The sequence below is a fragment of the Phyllobates terribilis genome, unplaced genomic scaffold (assembly GCF_046119375.1).
Source record: "Phyllobates terribilis strain yellow unplaced genomic scaffold, ASM4611937v1 Scaffold_30__1_contigs__length_15301838, whole genome shotgun sequence".
In the NCBI taxonomy this organism is placed as follows: Eukaryota; Metazoa; Chordata; class Amphibia; order Anura; family Dendrobatidae; genus Phyllobates; species Phyllobates terribilis.
In genome coordinates this window covers 11,351,801-11,367,918 of record NW_027362790.1, presented here as the reverse complement: position 1 = coordinate 11,367,918, position 16,118 = coordinate 11,351,801, and the positions used below count along the sequence as shown (strand labels likewise).

The 16,118-nt window shown below is 44.9% G+C and overlaps 13 non-coding genes across 13 annotated transcripts; all 13 read left to right on the top strand.

Annotated features, from left to right (window-relative positions):
* Positions 1 to 164: 164 nt before the first annotated feature.
* Positions 165 to 355, top strand: LOC141179340 (U2 spliceosomal RNA). Its single transcript, XR_012255365.1, has one exon. It is a non-coding gene; the product is annotated as a U2 spliceosomal RNA (small nuclear RNA).
* Positions 356 to 1,470: 1,115 nt separating this feature from the next.
* Positions 1,471 to 1,661, top strand: LOC141179339 (U2 spliceosomal RNA). Its single transcript, XR_012255364.1, has one exon. It is a non-coding gene; the product is annotated as a U2 spliceosomal RNA (small nuclear RNA).
* Positions 1,662 to 2,776: 1,115 nt separating this feature from the next.
* On the top strand, positions 2,777 to 2,967 carry LOC141179338 (U2 spliceosomal RNA). The gene has a single exon (XR_012255363.1). It is a non-coding gene; the product is annotated as a U2 spliceosomal RNA (small nuclear RNA).
* A 1,115-nt stretch (positions 2,968 to 4,082) lies between these two features.
* Positions 4,083 to 4,273, top strand: LOC141179337 (U2 spliceosomal RNA). Its single transcript, XR_012255362.1, has one exon. It is a non-coding gene; the product is annotated as a U2 spliceosomal RNA (small nuclear RNA).
* Positions 4,274 to 5,388: 1,115 nt separating this feature from the next.
* LOC141179336 (U2 spliceosomal RNA) lies at positions 5,389 to 5,579 on the top strand. The gene has a single exon (XR_012255361.1). It is a non-coding gene; the product is annotated as a U2 spliceosomal RNA (small nuclear RNA).
* Positions 5,580 to 6,693: 1,114 nt separating this feature from the next.
* LOC141179334 (U2 spliceosomal RNA) lies at positions 6,694 to 6,884 on the top strand. The gene has a single exon (XR_012255360.1). It is a non-coding gene; the product is annotated as a U2 spliceosomal RNA (small nuclear RNA).
* A 1,115-nt stretch (positions 6,885 to 7,999) lies between these two features.
* On the top strand, positions 8,000 to 8,190 carry LOC141179332 (U2 spliceosomal RNA). Its single transcript, XR_012255358.1, has one exon. It is a non-coding gene; the product is annotated as a U2 spliceosomal RNA (small nuclear RNA).
* Positions 8,191 to 9,305: 1,115 nt separating this feature from the next.
* LOC141179331 (U2 spliceosomal RNA) lies at positions 9,306 to 9,496 on the top strand. The gene has a single exon (XR_012255357.1). It is a non-coding gene; the product is annotated as a U2 spliceosomal RNA (small nuclear RNA).
* A 1,115-nt stretch (positions 9,497 to 10,611) lies between these two features.
* LOC141179330 (U2 spliceosomal RNA) lies at positions 10,612 to 10,802 on the top strand. The gene has a single exon (XR_012255356.1). It is a non-coding gene; the product is annotated as a U2 spliceosomal RNA (small nuclear RNA).
* Positions 10,803 to 11,917: 1,115 nt separating this feature from the next.
* LOC141179329 (U2 spliceosomal RNA) lies at positions 11,918 to 12,108 on the top strand. The gene has a single exon (XR_012255355.1). It is a non-coding gene; the product is annotated as a U2 spliceosomal RNA (small nuclear RNA).
* A 1,115-nt stretch (positions 12,109 to 13,223) lies between these two features.
* On the top strand, positions 13,224 to 13,414 carry LOC141179639 (U2 spliceosomal RNA). The gene has a single exon (XR_012255635.1). It is a non-coding gene; the product is annotated as a U2 spliceosomal RNA (small nuclear RNA).
* Positions 13,415 to 14,529: 1,115 nt separating this feature from the next.
* Positions 14,530 to 14,720, top strand: LOC141179328 (U2 spliceosomal RNA). Its single transcript, XR_012255354.1, has one exon. It is a non-coding gene; the product is annotated as a U2 spliceosomal RNA (small nuclear RNA).
* A 1,115-nt stretch (positions 14,721 to 15,835) lies between these two features.
* Positions 15,836 to 16,026, top strand: LOC141179327 (U2 spliceosomal RNA). The gene has a single exon (XR_012255353.1). It is a non-coding gene; the product is annotated as a U2 spliceosomal RNA (small nuclear RNA).
* The last annotated feature ends 92 nt before the right edge of the window (positions 16,027 to 16,118 follow it).

Genomic DNA, 16,118 nt, shown 5'->3' with positions numbered 1-16,118 from the left:
TCTAAAACGCGTGGATTGCAGCAGCAGCAAGCCGAAAAGTGCAGGCATGTAAGGGATCTAGAGGTTGACAACATGTCTTCTTAACGGGAGTCCAGGAGCTCATCTCCACAAATGGACTTTTCAGGATCCTTGGGTGGCTCCGTAGTTTGAAACCAATTCTGGTTATCGCTTCTCGGCCTTTTGGCTAAGATCAAGTGTAGTATCTGTTCTTATCAGTTTAATATCTGATACGTCCCCTATCTGGGGACCATATATTAAATGGATTTTTAGAACAGGGAGATGGAAAAAGAGCTTGCTCTGTCCACTCCACGCATTGACCTGGTATTGCAGTATCTCCAGGACCGGTGCACCCCTTCTTTAATGCAGTTTCTAAAATCAGAAAGAATTGAATTCAATGTTTTTTGTTCATTTTGCTTGTTTGTCGGATTTTGGGATGGACTCTTTGGCTTTGCTTTTCTTCTCCTCATTGGATTTTTCATGTTCAAAGTTGCAGAAGCCAGATTACAAGCTCATTTTGGTTCAACTTCAGCAACTGTGCATTGCATTGCCATGTAATGTGATGCAATGCTATCTTTCTAGCTCTCCCTTTTTACTTCCTTTTGGATAAACAGACATATTAGGCAAGCATTTTGGAGCTTTCACCTAAATAACTACAGGTGGTGAGATAAGCTGCACAATATAATTGACCTTTCAGTATATTGTTGCACACACACCATCTATTTAGCAAATGCCCTTGTTATCAACAGCAGCCTTTTAAACTCACCTGAGCTAACAGGTATGTGCGCTGGTTACTCTGCTGCGCTTAAAATTTCTTTTTTGGTTTGCTACAATGCCTTTTCTGAAACGTTGTCTCCTTCTGCTGGAACACTGACTTCTTTCATTTAATGCCTGCAGACTATAAAAGAGAACCCAACCCAAAAAGTTTGGTTGATTAGTCTGTGGCATTCTGTTAAACTGTTGCTTATGGCGGTCTCTGTGAGCTTCTCAGCGACATTCAGCCAGCCAGGTATCCTGCCTGCAGTAGATGGAATGTGGCAATGGAACGCTGGCTGCGCGTGTCATAATAGGCTCTGAGCCTTTATATACCTGTGCACAGCAGCAGCCACCTTCAGTCTGCTGCTGGACAGCCAGCAGCAGCAGCAGCAGGAGAGGTATGTAATCAGGAGCCCTCCTGCTAAGGGTAGACAGCTGCTCGTTCCACCCCACCCCCCGCCTTAATTGGTTCTCCTCCCTTCCAACGGTGTTGAGGCGGGTGGGAACAGCAGGGGGTGAAGGTGCTGTGTTTAAAGAGGTGGAGTTATGCAGATCTAAAACGCGTGGATTGCAGCAGCAGCAAGCCGAAAAGTGCAGGCATGTAAGGGATCTAGAGGTTGACAACATGTCTTCTTAACGGGAGTCCAGGAGCTCATCTCCACAAATGGACTTTTCAGGATCCTTGGGTGGCTCCGTAGTTTGAAACCAATTCTGGTTATCGCTTCTCGGCCTTTTGGCTAAGATCAAGTGTAGTATCTGTTCTTATCAGTTTAATATCTGATACGTCCCCTATCTGGGGACCATATATTAAATGGATTTTTAGAACAGGGAGATGGAAAAAGAGCTTGCTCTGTCCACTCCACGCATTGACCTGGTATTGCAGTATCTCCAGGACCGGTGCACCCCTTCTTTAATGCAGTTTCTAAAATCAGAAAGAATTGAATTCAATGTTTTTTGTTCATTTTGCTTGTTTGTCGGATTTTGGGATGGACTCTTTGGCTTTGCTTTTCTTCTCCTCATTGGATTTTTCATGTTCAAAGTTGCAGAAGCCAGATTACAAGCTCATTTTGGTTCAACTTCAGCAACTGTGCATTGCATTGCCATGTAATGTGATGCAATGCTATCTTTCTAGCTCTCCCTTTTTACTTCCTTTTGGATAAACAGACATATTAGGCAAGCATTTTGGAGCTTTCACCTAAATAACTACAGGTGGTGAGATAAGCTGCACAATATAATTGACCTTTCAGTATATTGTTGCACACACACCATCTATTTAGCAAATGCCCTTGTTATCAACAGCAGCCTTTTAAACTCACCTGAGCTAACAGGTATGTGCGCTGGTTACTCTGCTGCGCTTAAAATTTCTTTTTTGGTTTGCTACAATGCCTTTTCTGAAACGTTGTCTCCTTCTGCTGGAACACTGACTTCTTTCATTTAATGCCTGCAGACTATAAAAGAGAACCCAACCCAAAAAGTTTGGTTGATTAGTCTGTGGCATTCTGTTAAACTGTTGCTTATGGCGGTCTCTGTGAGCTTCTCAGCGACATTCAGCCAGCCAGGTATCCTGCCTGCAGTAGATGGAATGTGGCAATGGAACGCTGGCTGCGCGTGTCATAATAGGCTCTGAGCCTTTATATACCTGTGCACAGCAGCAGCCACCTTCAGTCTGCTGCTGGACAGCCAGCAGCAGCAGCAGCAGGAGAGGTATGTAATCAGGAGCCCTCCTGCTAAGCGTAGACAGCTGCTCGTTCCACCCCACCCCCCGCCTTAATTGGTTCTCCTCCCTTCCAACGGTGTTGAGGCGGGTGGGAACAGCAGGGGGTGAAGGTGCTGTGTTTAAAGAGGTGGAGTTATGCAGATCTAAAACGCGTGGATTGCAGCAGCAGCAAGCCGAAAAGTGCAGGCATGTAAGGGATCTAGAGGTTGACAACATGTCTTCTTAACGGGAGTCCAGGAGCTCATCTCCACAAATGGACTTTTCAGGATCCTTGGGTGGCTCCGTAGTTTGAAACCAATTCTGGTTATCGCTTCTCGGCCTTTTGGCTAAGATCAAGTGTAGTATCTGTTCTTATCAGTTTAATATCTGATACGTCCCCTATCTGGGGACCATATATTAAATGGATTTTTAGAACAGGGAGATGGAAAAAGAGCTTGCTCTGTCCACTCCACGCATTGACCTGGTATTGCAGTATCTCCAGGACCGGTGCACCCCTTCTTTAATGCAGTTTCTAAAATCAGAAAGAATTGAATTCAATGTTTTTTGTTCATTTTGCTTGTTTGTCGGATTTTGGGATGGACTCTTTGGCTTTGCTTTTCTTCTCCTCATTGGATTTTTCATGTTCAAAGTTGCAGAAGCCAGATTACAAGCTCATTTTGGTTCAACTTCAGCAACTGTGCATTGCATTGCCATGTAATGTGATGCAATGCTATCTTTCTAGCTCTCCCTTTTTACTTCCTTTTGGATAAACAGACATATTAGGCAAGCATTTTGGAGCTTTCACCTAAATAACTACAGGTGGTGAGATAAGCTGCACAATATAATTGACCTTTCAGTATATTGTTGCACACACACCATCTATTTAGCAAATGCCCTTGTTATCAACAGCAGCCTTTTAAACTCACCTGAGCTAACAGGTATGTGCGCTGGTTACTCTGCTGCGCTTAAAATTTATTTTTTGGTTTGCTACAATGCCTTTTCTGAAACGTTGTCTCCTTCTGCTGGAACACTGACTTCTTTCATTTAATGCCTGCAGACTATAAAAGAGAACCCAACCCAAAAAGTTTGGTTGATTAGTCTGTGGCATTCTGTTAAACTGTTGCTTATGGCGGTCTCTGTGAGCTTCTCAGCGACATTCAGCCAGCCAGGTATCCTGCCTGCAGTAGATGGAATGTGGCAATGGAACGCTGGCTGCGCGTGTCATAATAGGCTCTGAGCCTTTATATACCTGTGCACAGCAGCAGCCACCTTCAGTCTGCTGCTGGACAGCCAGCAGCAGCAGCAGCAGGAGAGGTATGTAATCAGGAGCCCTCCTGCTAAGGGTAGACAGCTGCTCGTTCCACCCCACCCCCCGCCTTAATTGGTTCTCCTCCCTTCCAACGGTGTTGAGGTGGGTGGGAACAGCAGGGGGTGAAGGTGCTGTGTTTAAAGAGGTGGAGTTATGCAGATCTAAAACGCGTGGATTGCAGCAGCAGCAAGCCGAAAAGTGCAGGCATGTAAGGGATCTAGAGGTTGACAACATGTCTTCTTAACGGGAGTCCAGGAGCTCATCTCCACAAATGGACTTTTCAGGATCCTTGGGTGGCTCCGTAGTTTGAAACCAATTCTGGTTATCGCTTCTCGGCCTTTTGGCTAAGATCAAGTGTAGTATCTGTTCTTATCAGTTTAATATCTGATACGTCCCCTATCTGGGGACCATATATTAAATGGATTTTTAGAACAGGGAGATGGAAAAAGAGCTTGCTCTGTCCACTCCACGCATTGACCTGGTATTGCAGTATCTCCAGGACCGGTGCACCCCTTCTTTAATGCAGTTTCTAAAATCAGAAAGAATTGAATTCAATGTTTTTTGTTCATTTTGCTTGTTTGTCGGATTTTGGGATGGACTCTTTGGCTTTGCTTTTCTTCTCCTCATTGGATTTTTCATGTTCAAAGTTGCAGAAGCCAGATTACAAGCTCATTTTGGTTCAACTTCAGCAACTGTGCATTGCATTGCCATGTAATGTGATGCAATGCTATCTTTCTAGCTCTCCCTTTTTACTTCCTTTTGGATAAACAGACATATTAGGCAAGCATTTTGGAGCTTTCACCTAAATAACTACAGGTGGTGAGATAAGCTGCACAATATAATTGACCTTTCAGTATATTGTTGCACACACACCATCTATTTAGCAAATGCCCTTGTTATCAACAGCAGCCTTTTAAACTCACCTGAGCTAACAGGTATGTGCGCTGGTTACTCTGCTGCGCTTAAAATTTCTTTTTTGGTTTGCTACAATGCCTTTTCTGAAACGTTGTCTCCTTCTGCTGGAACACTGACTTCTTTCATTTAATGCCTGCAGACTATAAAAGAGAACCCAACCCAAAAAGTTTGGTTGATTAGTCTGTGGCATTCTGTTAAACTGTTGCTTATGGCGGTCTCTGTGAGCTTCTCAGCGACATTCAGCCAGCCAGGTATCCTGCCTGCAGTAGATGGAATGTGGCAATGGAACGCTGGCTGCGCGTGTCATAATAGGCTCTGAGCCTTTATATACCTGTGCACAGCAGCAGCCACCTTCAGTCTGCTGCTGGACAGCCAGCAGCAGCAGCAGCAGGAGAGGTATGTAATCAGGAGCCCTCCTGCTAAGGGTAGACAGCTGCTCGTTCCACCCCACCCCCCGCCTTAATTGGTTCTCCTCCCTTCCAACGGTGTTGAGGCGGGTGGGAACAGCAGGGGGTGAAGGTGCTGTGTTTAAAGAGGTGGAGTTATGCAGATCTAAAACGCGTGGATTGCAGCAGCAGCAAGCCGAAAAGTGCAGGCATGTAAGGGATCTAGAGGTTGACAACATGTCTTCTTAACGGGAGTCCAGGAGCTCATCTCCACAAATGGACTTTTCAGGATCCTTGGGTGGCTCCGTAGTTTGAAACCAATTCTGGTTATCGCTTCTCGGCCTTTTGGCTAAGATCAAGTGTAGTATCTGTTCTTATCAGTTTAATATCTGATACGTCCCCTATCTGGGGACCATATATTAAATGGATTTTTAGAACAGGGAGATGGAAAAAGAGCTTGCTCTGTCCACTCCACGCATTGACCTGGTATTGCAGTATCTCCAGGACCGGTGCACCCCTTCTTTAATGCAGTTTCTAAAATCAGAAAGAATTGAATTCAATGTTTTTTGTTCATTTTGCTTGTTTGTCGGATTTTGGGATGGACTCTTTGGCTTTGCTTTTCTTCTCCTCATTGGATTTTTCATGTTCAAAGTTGCAGAAGCCAGATTACAAGCTCATTTTGGTTCAACTTCAGCAACTGTGCATTGCATTGCCATGTAATGTGATGCAATGCTATCTTTCTAGCTCTCCCTTTTTACTTCCTTTTGGATAAACAGACATATTAGGCAAGCATTTTGGAGCTTTCACCTAAATAACTACAGGTGGTGAGATAAGCTGCACAATATAATTGACCTTTCAGTATATTGTTGCACACACACCATCTATTTAGCAAATGCCCTTGTTATCAACAGCAGCCTTTTAAACTCACCTGAGCTAACAGGTATGTGCGCTGGTTACTCTGCTGCGCTTAAAATTTCTTTTTTGGTTTGCTACAATGCCTTTTCTGAAACGTTGTCTCCTTCTGCTGGAACACTGACTTCTTTCATTTAATGCCTGCAGACTATAAAAGAGAACCCAACCCAAAAAGTTTGGTTGATTAGTCTGTGGCATTCTGTTAAACTGTTGCTTATGGCGGTCTCTGTGAGCTTCTCAGCGACATTCAGCCAGCCAGGTATCCTGCCTGCAGTAGATGGAATGTGGCAATGGAACGCTGGCTGCGCGTGTCATAATAGGCTCTGAGCCTTTATATACCTGTGCACAGCAGCAGCCACCTTCAGTCTGCTGCTGGACAGCCAGCAGCAGCAGCAGCAGGAGAGGTATGTAATCAGGAGCCCTCCTGCTAAGGGTAGACAGCTGCTCGTTCCACCCCACCCCCCGCCTTAATTGGTTCTCCTCCCTTCCAACGGTGTTGAGGCGGGTGGGAACAGCAGGGGTGAAGGTGCTGTGTTTAAAGAGGTGGAGTTATGCAGATCTAAAACGCGTGGATTGCAGCAGCAGCAAGCCGAAAAGTGCAGGCATGTAAGGGATCTAGAGGTTGACAACATGTCTTCTTAACGGGAGTCCAGGAGCTCATCTCCACAAATGGACTTTTCAGGATCCTTGGGTGGCTCCGTAGTTTGAAACCAATTCTGGTTATCGCTTCTCGGCCTTTTGGCTAAGATCAAGTGTAGTATCTGTTCTTATCAGTTTAATATCTGATACGTCCCCTATCTGGGGACCATATATTAAATGGATTTTTAGAACAGGGAGATGGAAAAAGAGCTTGCTCTGTCCACTCCACGCATTGACCTGGTATTGCAGTATCTCCAGGACCGGTGCACCCCTTCTTTAATGCAGTTTCTAAAATCAGAAAGAATTGAATTCAATGTTTTTTGTTCATTTTGCTTGTTTGTCGGATTTTGGGATGGACTCTTTGGCTTTGCTTTTCTTCTCCTCATTGGATTTTTCATGTTCAAAGTTGCAGAAGCCAGATTACAAGCTCATTTTGGTTCAACTTCAGCAACTGTGCATTGCATTGCCATGTAATGTGATGCAATGCTATCTTTCTAGCTCTCCCTTTTTACTTCCTTTTGGATAAACAGACATATTAGGCAAGCATTTTGGAGCTTTCACCTAAATAACTACAGGTGGTGAGATAAGCTGCACAATATAATTGACCTTTCAGTATATTGTTGCACACACACCATCTATTTAGCAAATGCCCTTGTTATCAACAGCAGCCTTTTAAACTCACCTGAGCTAACAGGTATGTGCGCTGGTTACTCTGCTGCGCTTAAAATTTCTTTTTTGGTTTGCTACAATGCCTTTTCTGAAACGTTGTCTCCTTCTGCTGGAACACTGACTTCTTTCATTTAATGCCTGCAGACTATAAAAGAGAACCCAACCCAAAAAGTTTGGTTGATTAGTCTGTGGCATTCTGTTAAACTGTTGCTTATGGCGGTCTCTGTGAGCTTCTCAGCGACATTCAGCCAGCCAGGTATCCTGCCTGCAGTAGATGGAATGTGGCAATGGAACGCTGGCTGCGCATGTCATAATAGGCTCTGAGCCTTTATATACCTGTGCACAGCAGCAGCCACCTTCAGTCTGCTGCTGGACAGCCAGCAGCAGCAGCAGCAGGAGAGGTATGTAATCAGGAGCCCTCCTGCTAAGGGTAGACAGCTGCTCGTTCCACCCCACCCCCCGCCTTAATTGGTTCTCCTCCCTTCCAACGGTGTTGAGGCGGGTGGGAACAGCAGGGGGTGAAGGTGCTGTGTTTAAAGAGGTGGAGTTATGCAGATCTGAAACGCGTGGATTGCAGCAGCAGCAAGCCGAAAAGTGCAGGCATGTAAGGGATCTAGAGGTTGACAACATGTCTTCTTAACGGGAGTCCAGGAGCTCATCTCCACAAATGGACTTTTCAGGATCCTTGGGTGGCTCCGTAGTTTGAAACCAATTCTGGTTATCGCTTCTCGGCCTTTTGGCTAAGATCAAGTGTAGTATCTGTTCTTATCAGTTTAATATCTGATACGTCCCCTATCTGGGGACCATATATTAAATGGATTTTTAGAACAGGGAGATGGAAAAAGAGCTTGCTCTGTCCACTCCACGCATTGACCTGGTATTGCAGTATCTCCAGGACCGGTGCACCCCTTCTTTAATGCAGTTTCTAAAATCAGAAAGAATTGAATTCAATGTTTTTTGTTCATTTTGCTTGTTTGTCGGATTTTGGGATGGACTCTTTGGCTTTGCTTTTCTTCTCCTCATTGGATTTTTCATGTTCAAAGTTGCAGAAGCCAGATTACAAGCTCATTTTGGTTCAACTTCAGCAACTGTGCATTGCATTGCCATGTAATGTGATGCAATGCTATCTTTCTAGCTCTCCCTTTTTACTTCCTTTTGGATAAACAGACATATTAGGCAAGCATTTTGGAGCTTTCACCTAAATAACTACAGGTGGTGAGATAAGCTGCACAATATAATTGACCTTTCAGTATATTGTTGCACACACACCATCTATTTAGCAAATGCCCTTGTTATCAACAGCAGCCTTTTAAACTCACCTGAGCTAACAGGTATGTGCGCTGGTTACTCTGCTGCGCTTAAAATTTCTTTTTTGGTTTGCTACAATGCCTTTTCTGAAACGTTGTCTCCTTCTGCTGGAACACTGACTTCTTTCATTTAATGCCTGCAGACTATAAAAGAGAACCCAACCCAAAAAGTTTGGTTGATTAGTCTGTGGCATTCTGTTAAACTGTTGCTTATGGCGGTCTCTGTGAGCTTCTCAGCGACATTCAGCCAGCCAGGTATCCTGCCTGCAGTAGATGGAATGTGGCAATGGAACGCTGGCTGCGCGTGTCATAATAGGCTCTGAGCCTTTATATACCTGTGCACAGCAGCAGCCACCTTCAGTCTGCTGCTGGACAGCCAGCAGCAGCAGCAGCAGGAGAGGTATGTAATCAGGAGCCCTCCTGCTAAGGGTAGACAGCTGCTCGTTCCACCCCACCCCCCGCCTTAATTGGTTCTCCTCCCTTCCAACGGTGTTGAGGCGGGTGGGAACAGCAGGGGGTGAAGGTGCTGTGTTTAAAGAGGTGGAGTTATGCAGATCTAAAACGCGTGGATTGCAGCAGCAGCAAGCCGAAAAGTGCAGGCATGTAAGGGATCTAGAGGTTGACAACATGTCTTCTTAACGGGAGTCCAGGAGCTCATCTCCACAAATGGACTTTTCAGGATCCTTGGGTGGCTCCGTAGTTTGAAACCAATTCTGGTTATCGCTTCTCGGCCTTTTGGCTAAGATCAAGTGTAGTATCTGTTCTTATCAGTTTAATATCTGATACGTCCCCTATCTGGGGACCATATATTAAATGGATTTTTAGAACAGGGAGATGGAAAAAGAGCTTGCTCTGTCCACTCCACGCATTGACCTGGTATTGCAGTATCTCCAGGACCGGTGCACCCCTTCTTTAATGCAGTTTCTAAAATCAGAAAGAATTGAATTCAATGTTTTTTGTTCATTTTGCTTGTTTGTCGGATTTTGGGATGGACTCTTTGGCTTTGCTTTTCTTCTCCTCATTGGATTTTTCATGTTCAAAGTTGCAGAAGCCAGATTACAAGCTCATTTTGGTTCAACTTCAGCAACTGTGCATTGCATTGCCATGTAATGTGATGCAATGCTATCTTTCTAGCTCTCCCTTTTTACTTCCTTTTGGATAAACAGACATATTAGGCAAGCATTTTGGAGCTTTCACCTAAATAACTACAGGTGGTGAGATAAGCTGCACAATATAATTGACCTTTCAGTATATTGTTGCACACACACCATCTATTTAGCAAATGCCCTTGTTATCAACAGCAGCCTTTTAAACTCACCTGAGCTAACAGGTATGTGCGCTGGTTACTCTGCTGCGCTTAAAATTTCTTTTTTGGTTTGCTACAATGCCTTTTCTGAAACGTTGTCTCCTTCTGCTGGAACACTGACTTCTTTCATTTAATGCCTGCAGACTATAAAAGAGAACCCAACCCAAAAAGTTTGGTTGATTAGTCTGTGGCATTCTGTTAAACTGTTGCTTATGGCGGTCTCTGTGAGCTTCTCAGCGACATTCAGCCAGCCAGGTATCCTGCCTGCAGTAGATGGAATGTGGCAATGGAACGCTGGCTGCGCGTGTCATAATAGGCTCTGAGCCTTTATATACCTGTGCACAGCAGCAGCCACCTTCAGTCTGCTGCTGAACAGCCAGCAGCAGCAGCAGCAGGAGAGGTATGTAATCAGGAGCCCTCCTGCTAAGGGTAGACAGCTGCTCGTTCCACCCCACCCCCCGCCTTAATTGGTTCTCCTCCCTTCCAACGGTGTTGAGGCGGGTGGGAACAGCAGGGGGTGAAGGTGCTGTGTTTAAAGAGGTGGAGTTATGCAGATCTAAAACGCGTGGATTGCAGCAGCAGCAAGCCGAAAAGTGCAGGCATGTAAGGGATCTAGAGGTTGACAACATGTCTTCTTAACGGGAGTCCAGGAGCTCATCTCCACAAATGGACTTTTCAGGATCCTTGGGTGGCTCCGTAGTTTGAAACCAATTCTGGTTATCGCTTCTCGGCCTTTTGGCTAAGATCAAGTGTAGTATCTGTTCTTATCAGTTTAATATCTGATACGTCCCCTATCTGGGGACCATATATTAAATGGATTTTTAGAACAGGGAGATGGAAAAAGAGCTTGCTCTGTCCACTCCACGCATTGACCTGGTATTGCAGTATCTCCAGGACCGGTGCACCCCTTCTTTAATGCAGTTTCTAAAATCAGAAAGAATTGAATTCAATGTTTTTTGTTCATTTTGCTTGTTTGTCGGATTTTGGGATGGACTCTTTGGCTTTGCTTTTCTTCTCCTCATTGGATTTTTCATGTTCAAAGTTGCAGAAGCCAGATTACAAGCTCATTTTGGTTCAACTTCAGCAACTGTGCATTGCATTGCCATGTAATGTGATGCAATGCTATCTTTCTAGCTCTCCCTTTTTACTTCCTTTTGGATAAACAGACATATTAGGCAAGCATTTTGGAGCTTTCACCTAAATAACTACAGGTGGTGAGATAAGCTGCACAATATAATTGACCTTTCAGTATATTGTTGCACACACACCATCTATTTAGCAAATGCCCTTGTTATCAACAGCAGCCTTTTAAACTCACCTGAGCTAACAGGTATGTGCGCTGGTTACTCTGCTGCGCTTAAAATTTCTTTTTTGGTTTGCTACAATGCCTTTTCTGAAACGTTGTCTCCTTCTGCTGGAACACTGACTTCTTTCATTTAATGCCTGCAGACTATAAAAGAGAACCCAACCCAAAAAGTTTGGTTGATTAGTCTGTGGCATTCTGTTAAACTGTTGCTTATGGCGGTCTCTGTGAGCTTCTCAGCGACATTCAGCCAGCCAGGTATCCTGCCTGCAGTAGATGGAATGTGGCAATGGAACGCTGGCTGCGCGTGTCATAATAGGCTCTGAGCCTTTATATACCTGTGCACAGCAGCAGCCACCTTCAGTCTGCTGCTGGACAGCCAGCAGCAGCAGCAGCAGGAGAGGTATGTAATCAGGAGCCCTCCTGCTAAGGGTAGACAGCTGCTCGTTCCACCCCACTCCCCGCCTTAATTGGTTCTCCTCCCTTCCAACGGTGTTGAGGCGGGTGGGAACAGCAGGGGGTGAAGGTGCTGTGTTTAAAGAGGTGGAGTTATGCAGATCTAAAACGCGTGGATTGCAGCAGCAGCAAGCCGAAAAGTGCAGGCATGTAAGGGATCTAGAGGTTGACAACATGTCTTCTTAACGGGAGTCCAGGAGCTCATCTCCACAAATGGACTTTTCAGGATCCTTGGGTGGCTCCGTAGTTTGAAACCAATTCTGGTTATCGCTTCTCGGCCTTTTGGCTAAGATCAAGTGTAGTATCTGTTCTTATCAGTTTAATATCTGATACGTCCCCTATCTGGGGACCATATATTAAATGGATTTTTAGAACAGGGAGATGGAAAAAGAGCTTGCTCTGTCCACTCCACGCATTGACCTGGTATTGCAGTATCTCCAGGACCGGTGCACCCCTTCTTTAATGCAGTTTCTAAAATCAGAAAGAATTGAATTCAATGTTTTTTGTTCATTTTGCTTGTTTGTCGGATTTTGGGATGGACTCTTTGGCTTTGCTTTTCTTCTCCTCATTGGATTTTTCATGTTCAAAGTTGCAGAAGCCAGATTACAAGCTCATTTTGGTTCAACTTCAGCAACTGTGCATTGCATTGCCATGTAATGTGATGCAATGCTATCTTTCTAGCTCTCCCTTTTTACTTCCTTTTGGATAAACAGACATATTAGGCAAGCATTTTGGAGCTTTCACCTAAATAACTACAGGTGGTGAGATAAGCTGCACAATATAATTGACCTTTCAGTATATTGTTGCACACACACCATCTATTTAGCAAATGCCCTTGTTATCAACAGCAGCCTTTTAAACTCACCTGAGCTAACAGGTATGTGCGCTGGTTACTCTGCTGCGCTTAAAATTTCTTTTTTGGTTTGCTACAATGCCTTTTCTGAAACGTTGTCTCCTTCTGCTGGAACACTGACTTCTTTCATTTAATGCCTGCAGACTATAAAAGAGAACCCAACCCAAAAAGTTTGGTTGATTAGTCTGTGGCATTCTGTTAAACTGTTGCTTATGGCGGTCTCTGTGAGCTTCTCAGCGACATTCAGCCAGCCAGGTATCCTGCCTGCAGTAGATGGAATGTGGCAATGGAACGCTGGCTGCGCGTGTCATAATAGGCTCTGAGCCTTTATATACCTGTGCACAGCAGCAGCCACCTTCAGTCTGCTGCTGGACAGCCAGCAGCAGCAGCAGCAGGAGAGGTATGTAATCAGGAGCCCTCCTGCTAAGGGTAGACAGCTGCTCGTTCCACCCCACCCCCCGCCTTAATTGGTTCTCCTCCCTTCCAACGGTGTTGAGGCGGGTGGGAACAGCAGGGGGTGAAGGTGCTGTGTTTAAAGAGGTGGAGTTATGCAGATCTAAAACGCGTGGATTGCAGCAGCAGCAAGCCGAAAAGTGCAGGCATGTAAGGGATCTAGAGGTTGACAACATGTCTTCTTAACGGGAGTCCAGGAGCTCATCTCCACAAATGGACTTTTCAGGATCCTTGGGTGGCTCCGTAGTTTGAAACCAATTCTGGTTATCGCTTCTCGGTCTTTTGGCTAAGATCAAGTGTAGTATCTGTTCTTATCAGTCTAATATCTGATACGTCCCCTATCTGGGGACCATATATTAAATGGATTTTTAGAACAGGGAGATGGAAAAAGAGCTTGCTCTGTCCACTCCACGCATTGACCTGGTATTGCAGTATCTCCAGGACCGGTGCACCCCTTCTTTAATGCAGTTTCTAAAATCAGAAAGAATTGAATTCAATGTTTTTTGTTCATTTTGCTTGTTTGTCGGATTTTGGGATGGACTCTTTGGCTTTGCTTTTCTTCTCCTCATTGGATTTTTCATGTTCAAAGTTGCAGAAGCCAGATTACAAGCTCATTTTGGTTCAACTTCAGCAACTGTGCATTGCATTGCCATGTAATGTGATGCAATGCTATCTTTCTAGCTCTCCCTTTTTACTTCCTTTTGGATAAACAGACATATTAGGCAAGCATTTTGGAGCTTTCACCTAAATAACTACAGGTGGTGAGATAAGCTGCACAATATAATTGACCTTTCAGTATATTGTTGCACACACACCATCTATTTAGCAAATGCCCTTGTTATCAACAGCAGCCTTTTAAACTCACCTGAGCTAACAGGTATGTGCGCTGGTTACTCTGCTGCGCTTAAAATTTCTTTTTTGGTTTGCTACAATGCCTTTTCTGAAACGTTGTCTCCTTCTGCTGGAACACTGACTTCTTTCATTTAATGCCTGCAGACTATAAAAGAGAACCCAACCCAAAAAGTTTGGTTGATTAGTCTGTGGCATTCTGTTAAACTGTTGCTTATGGCGGTCTCTGTGAGCTTCTCAGCGACATTCAGCCAGCCAGGTATCCTGCCTGCAGTAGATGGAATGTGGCAATGGAACGCTGGCTGCGCGTGTCATAATAGGCTCTGAGCCTTTATATACCTGTGCACAGCAGCAGCCACCTTCAGTCTGCTGCTGGACAGCCAGCAGCAGCAGCAGCAGGAGAGGTATGTAATCAGGAGCCCTCCTGCTAAGGGTAGACAGCTGCTCGTTCCACCCCACCCCCCGCCTTAATTGGTTCTCCTCCCTTCCAACGGTGTTGAGGCGGGTGGGAACAGCAGGGGGTGAAGGTGCTGTGTTTAAAGAGGTGGAGTTATGCAGATCTAAAACGCGTGGATTGCAGCAGCAGCAAGCCGAAAAGTGCAGGCATGTAAGGGATCTAGAGGTTGACAACATGTCTTCTTAACGGGAGTCCAGGAGCTCATCTCCACAAATGGACTTTTCAGGATCCTTGGGTGGCTCCGTAGTTTGAAACCAATTCTGGTTATCGCTTCTCGGCCTTTTGGCTAAGATCAAGTGTAGTATCTGTTCTTATCAGTTTAATATCTGATACGTCCCCTATCTGGGGACCATATATTAAATGGATTTTTAGAACAGGGAGATGGAAAAAGAGCTTGCTCTGTCCACTCCACGCATTGACCTGGTATTGCAGTATCTCCAGGACCGGTGCACCCCTTCTTTAATGCAGTTTCTAAAATCAGAAAGAATTGAATTCAATGTTTTTTGTTCATTTTGCTTGTTTGTCGGATTTTGGGATGGACTCTTTGGCTTTGCTTTTCTTCTCCTCATTGGATTTTTCATGTTCAAAGTTGCAGAAGCCAGATTACAAGCTCATTTTGGTTCAACTTCAGCAACTGTGCATTGCATTGCCATGTAATGTGATGCAATGCTATCTTTCTAGCTCTCCCTTTTTACTTCCTTTTGGATAAACAGACATATTAGGCAAGCATTTTGGAGCTTTCACCTAAATAACTACAGGTGGTGAGATAAGCTGCACAATATAATTGACCTTTCAGTATATTGTTGCACACACACCATCTATTTAGCAAATGCCCTTGTTATCAACAGCAGCCTTTTAAACTCACCTGAGCTAACAGGTATGTGCGCTGGTTACTCTGCTGCGCTTAAAATTTCTTTTTTGGTTTGCTACAATGCCTTTTCTGAAACGTTGTCTCCTTCTGCTGGAACACTGACTTCTTTCATTTAATGCCTGCAGACTATAAAAGAGAACCCAACCCAAAAAGTTTGGTTGATTAGTCTGTGGCATTCTGTTAAACTGTTGCTTATGGCGGTCTCTGTGAGCTTCTCAGCGACATTCAGCCAGCCAGGTATCCTGCCTGCAGTAGATGGAATGTGGCAATGGAACGCTGGCTGCGCGTGTCATAATAGGCTCTGAGCCTTTATATACCTGTGCACAGCAGCAGCCACCTTCAGTCTGCTGCTGGACAGCCAGCAGCAGCAGCAGCAGGAGAGGTATGTAATCAGGAGCCCTCCTGCTAAGGGTAGACAGCTGCTCGTTCCACCCCACCCCCCGCCTTAATTGGTTCTCCTCCCTTCCAACGGTGTTGAGGCGGGTGGGAACAGCAGGGGGTGAAGGTGCTGTGTTTAAAGAGGTGGAGTTATGCAGATCTAAAACGCGTGGATTGCAGCAGCAGCAAGCCGAAAAGTGCAGGCATGTAAGGGATCTAGAGGTTGACAACATGTCTTCTTAACGGGAGTCCAGGAGCTCATCTCCACAAATGGACTTTTCAGGATCCTTGGGTGGCTCCGTAGTTTGAAACCAATTCTGGTTATCGCTTCTCGGCCTTTTGGCTAAGATCAAGTGTAGTATCTGTTCTTATCAGTTTAATATCTGATACGTCCCCTATCTGGGGACCATATATTAAATGGATTTTTAGAACAGGGAGATGGAAAAAGAGCTTGCTCTGTCCACTCCACGCATTGACCTGGTATTGCAGTATCTCCAGGACCGGTGCACCCCTTCTTTAATGCAGTTTCTAAAATCAGAAAGAATTGAATTCAATGTTTTTTGTTCATTTTGCTTGTTTGTCGGATTTTGGGATGGACTCTTTGGC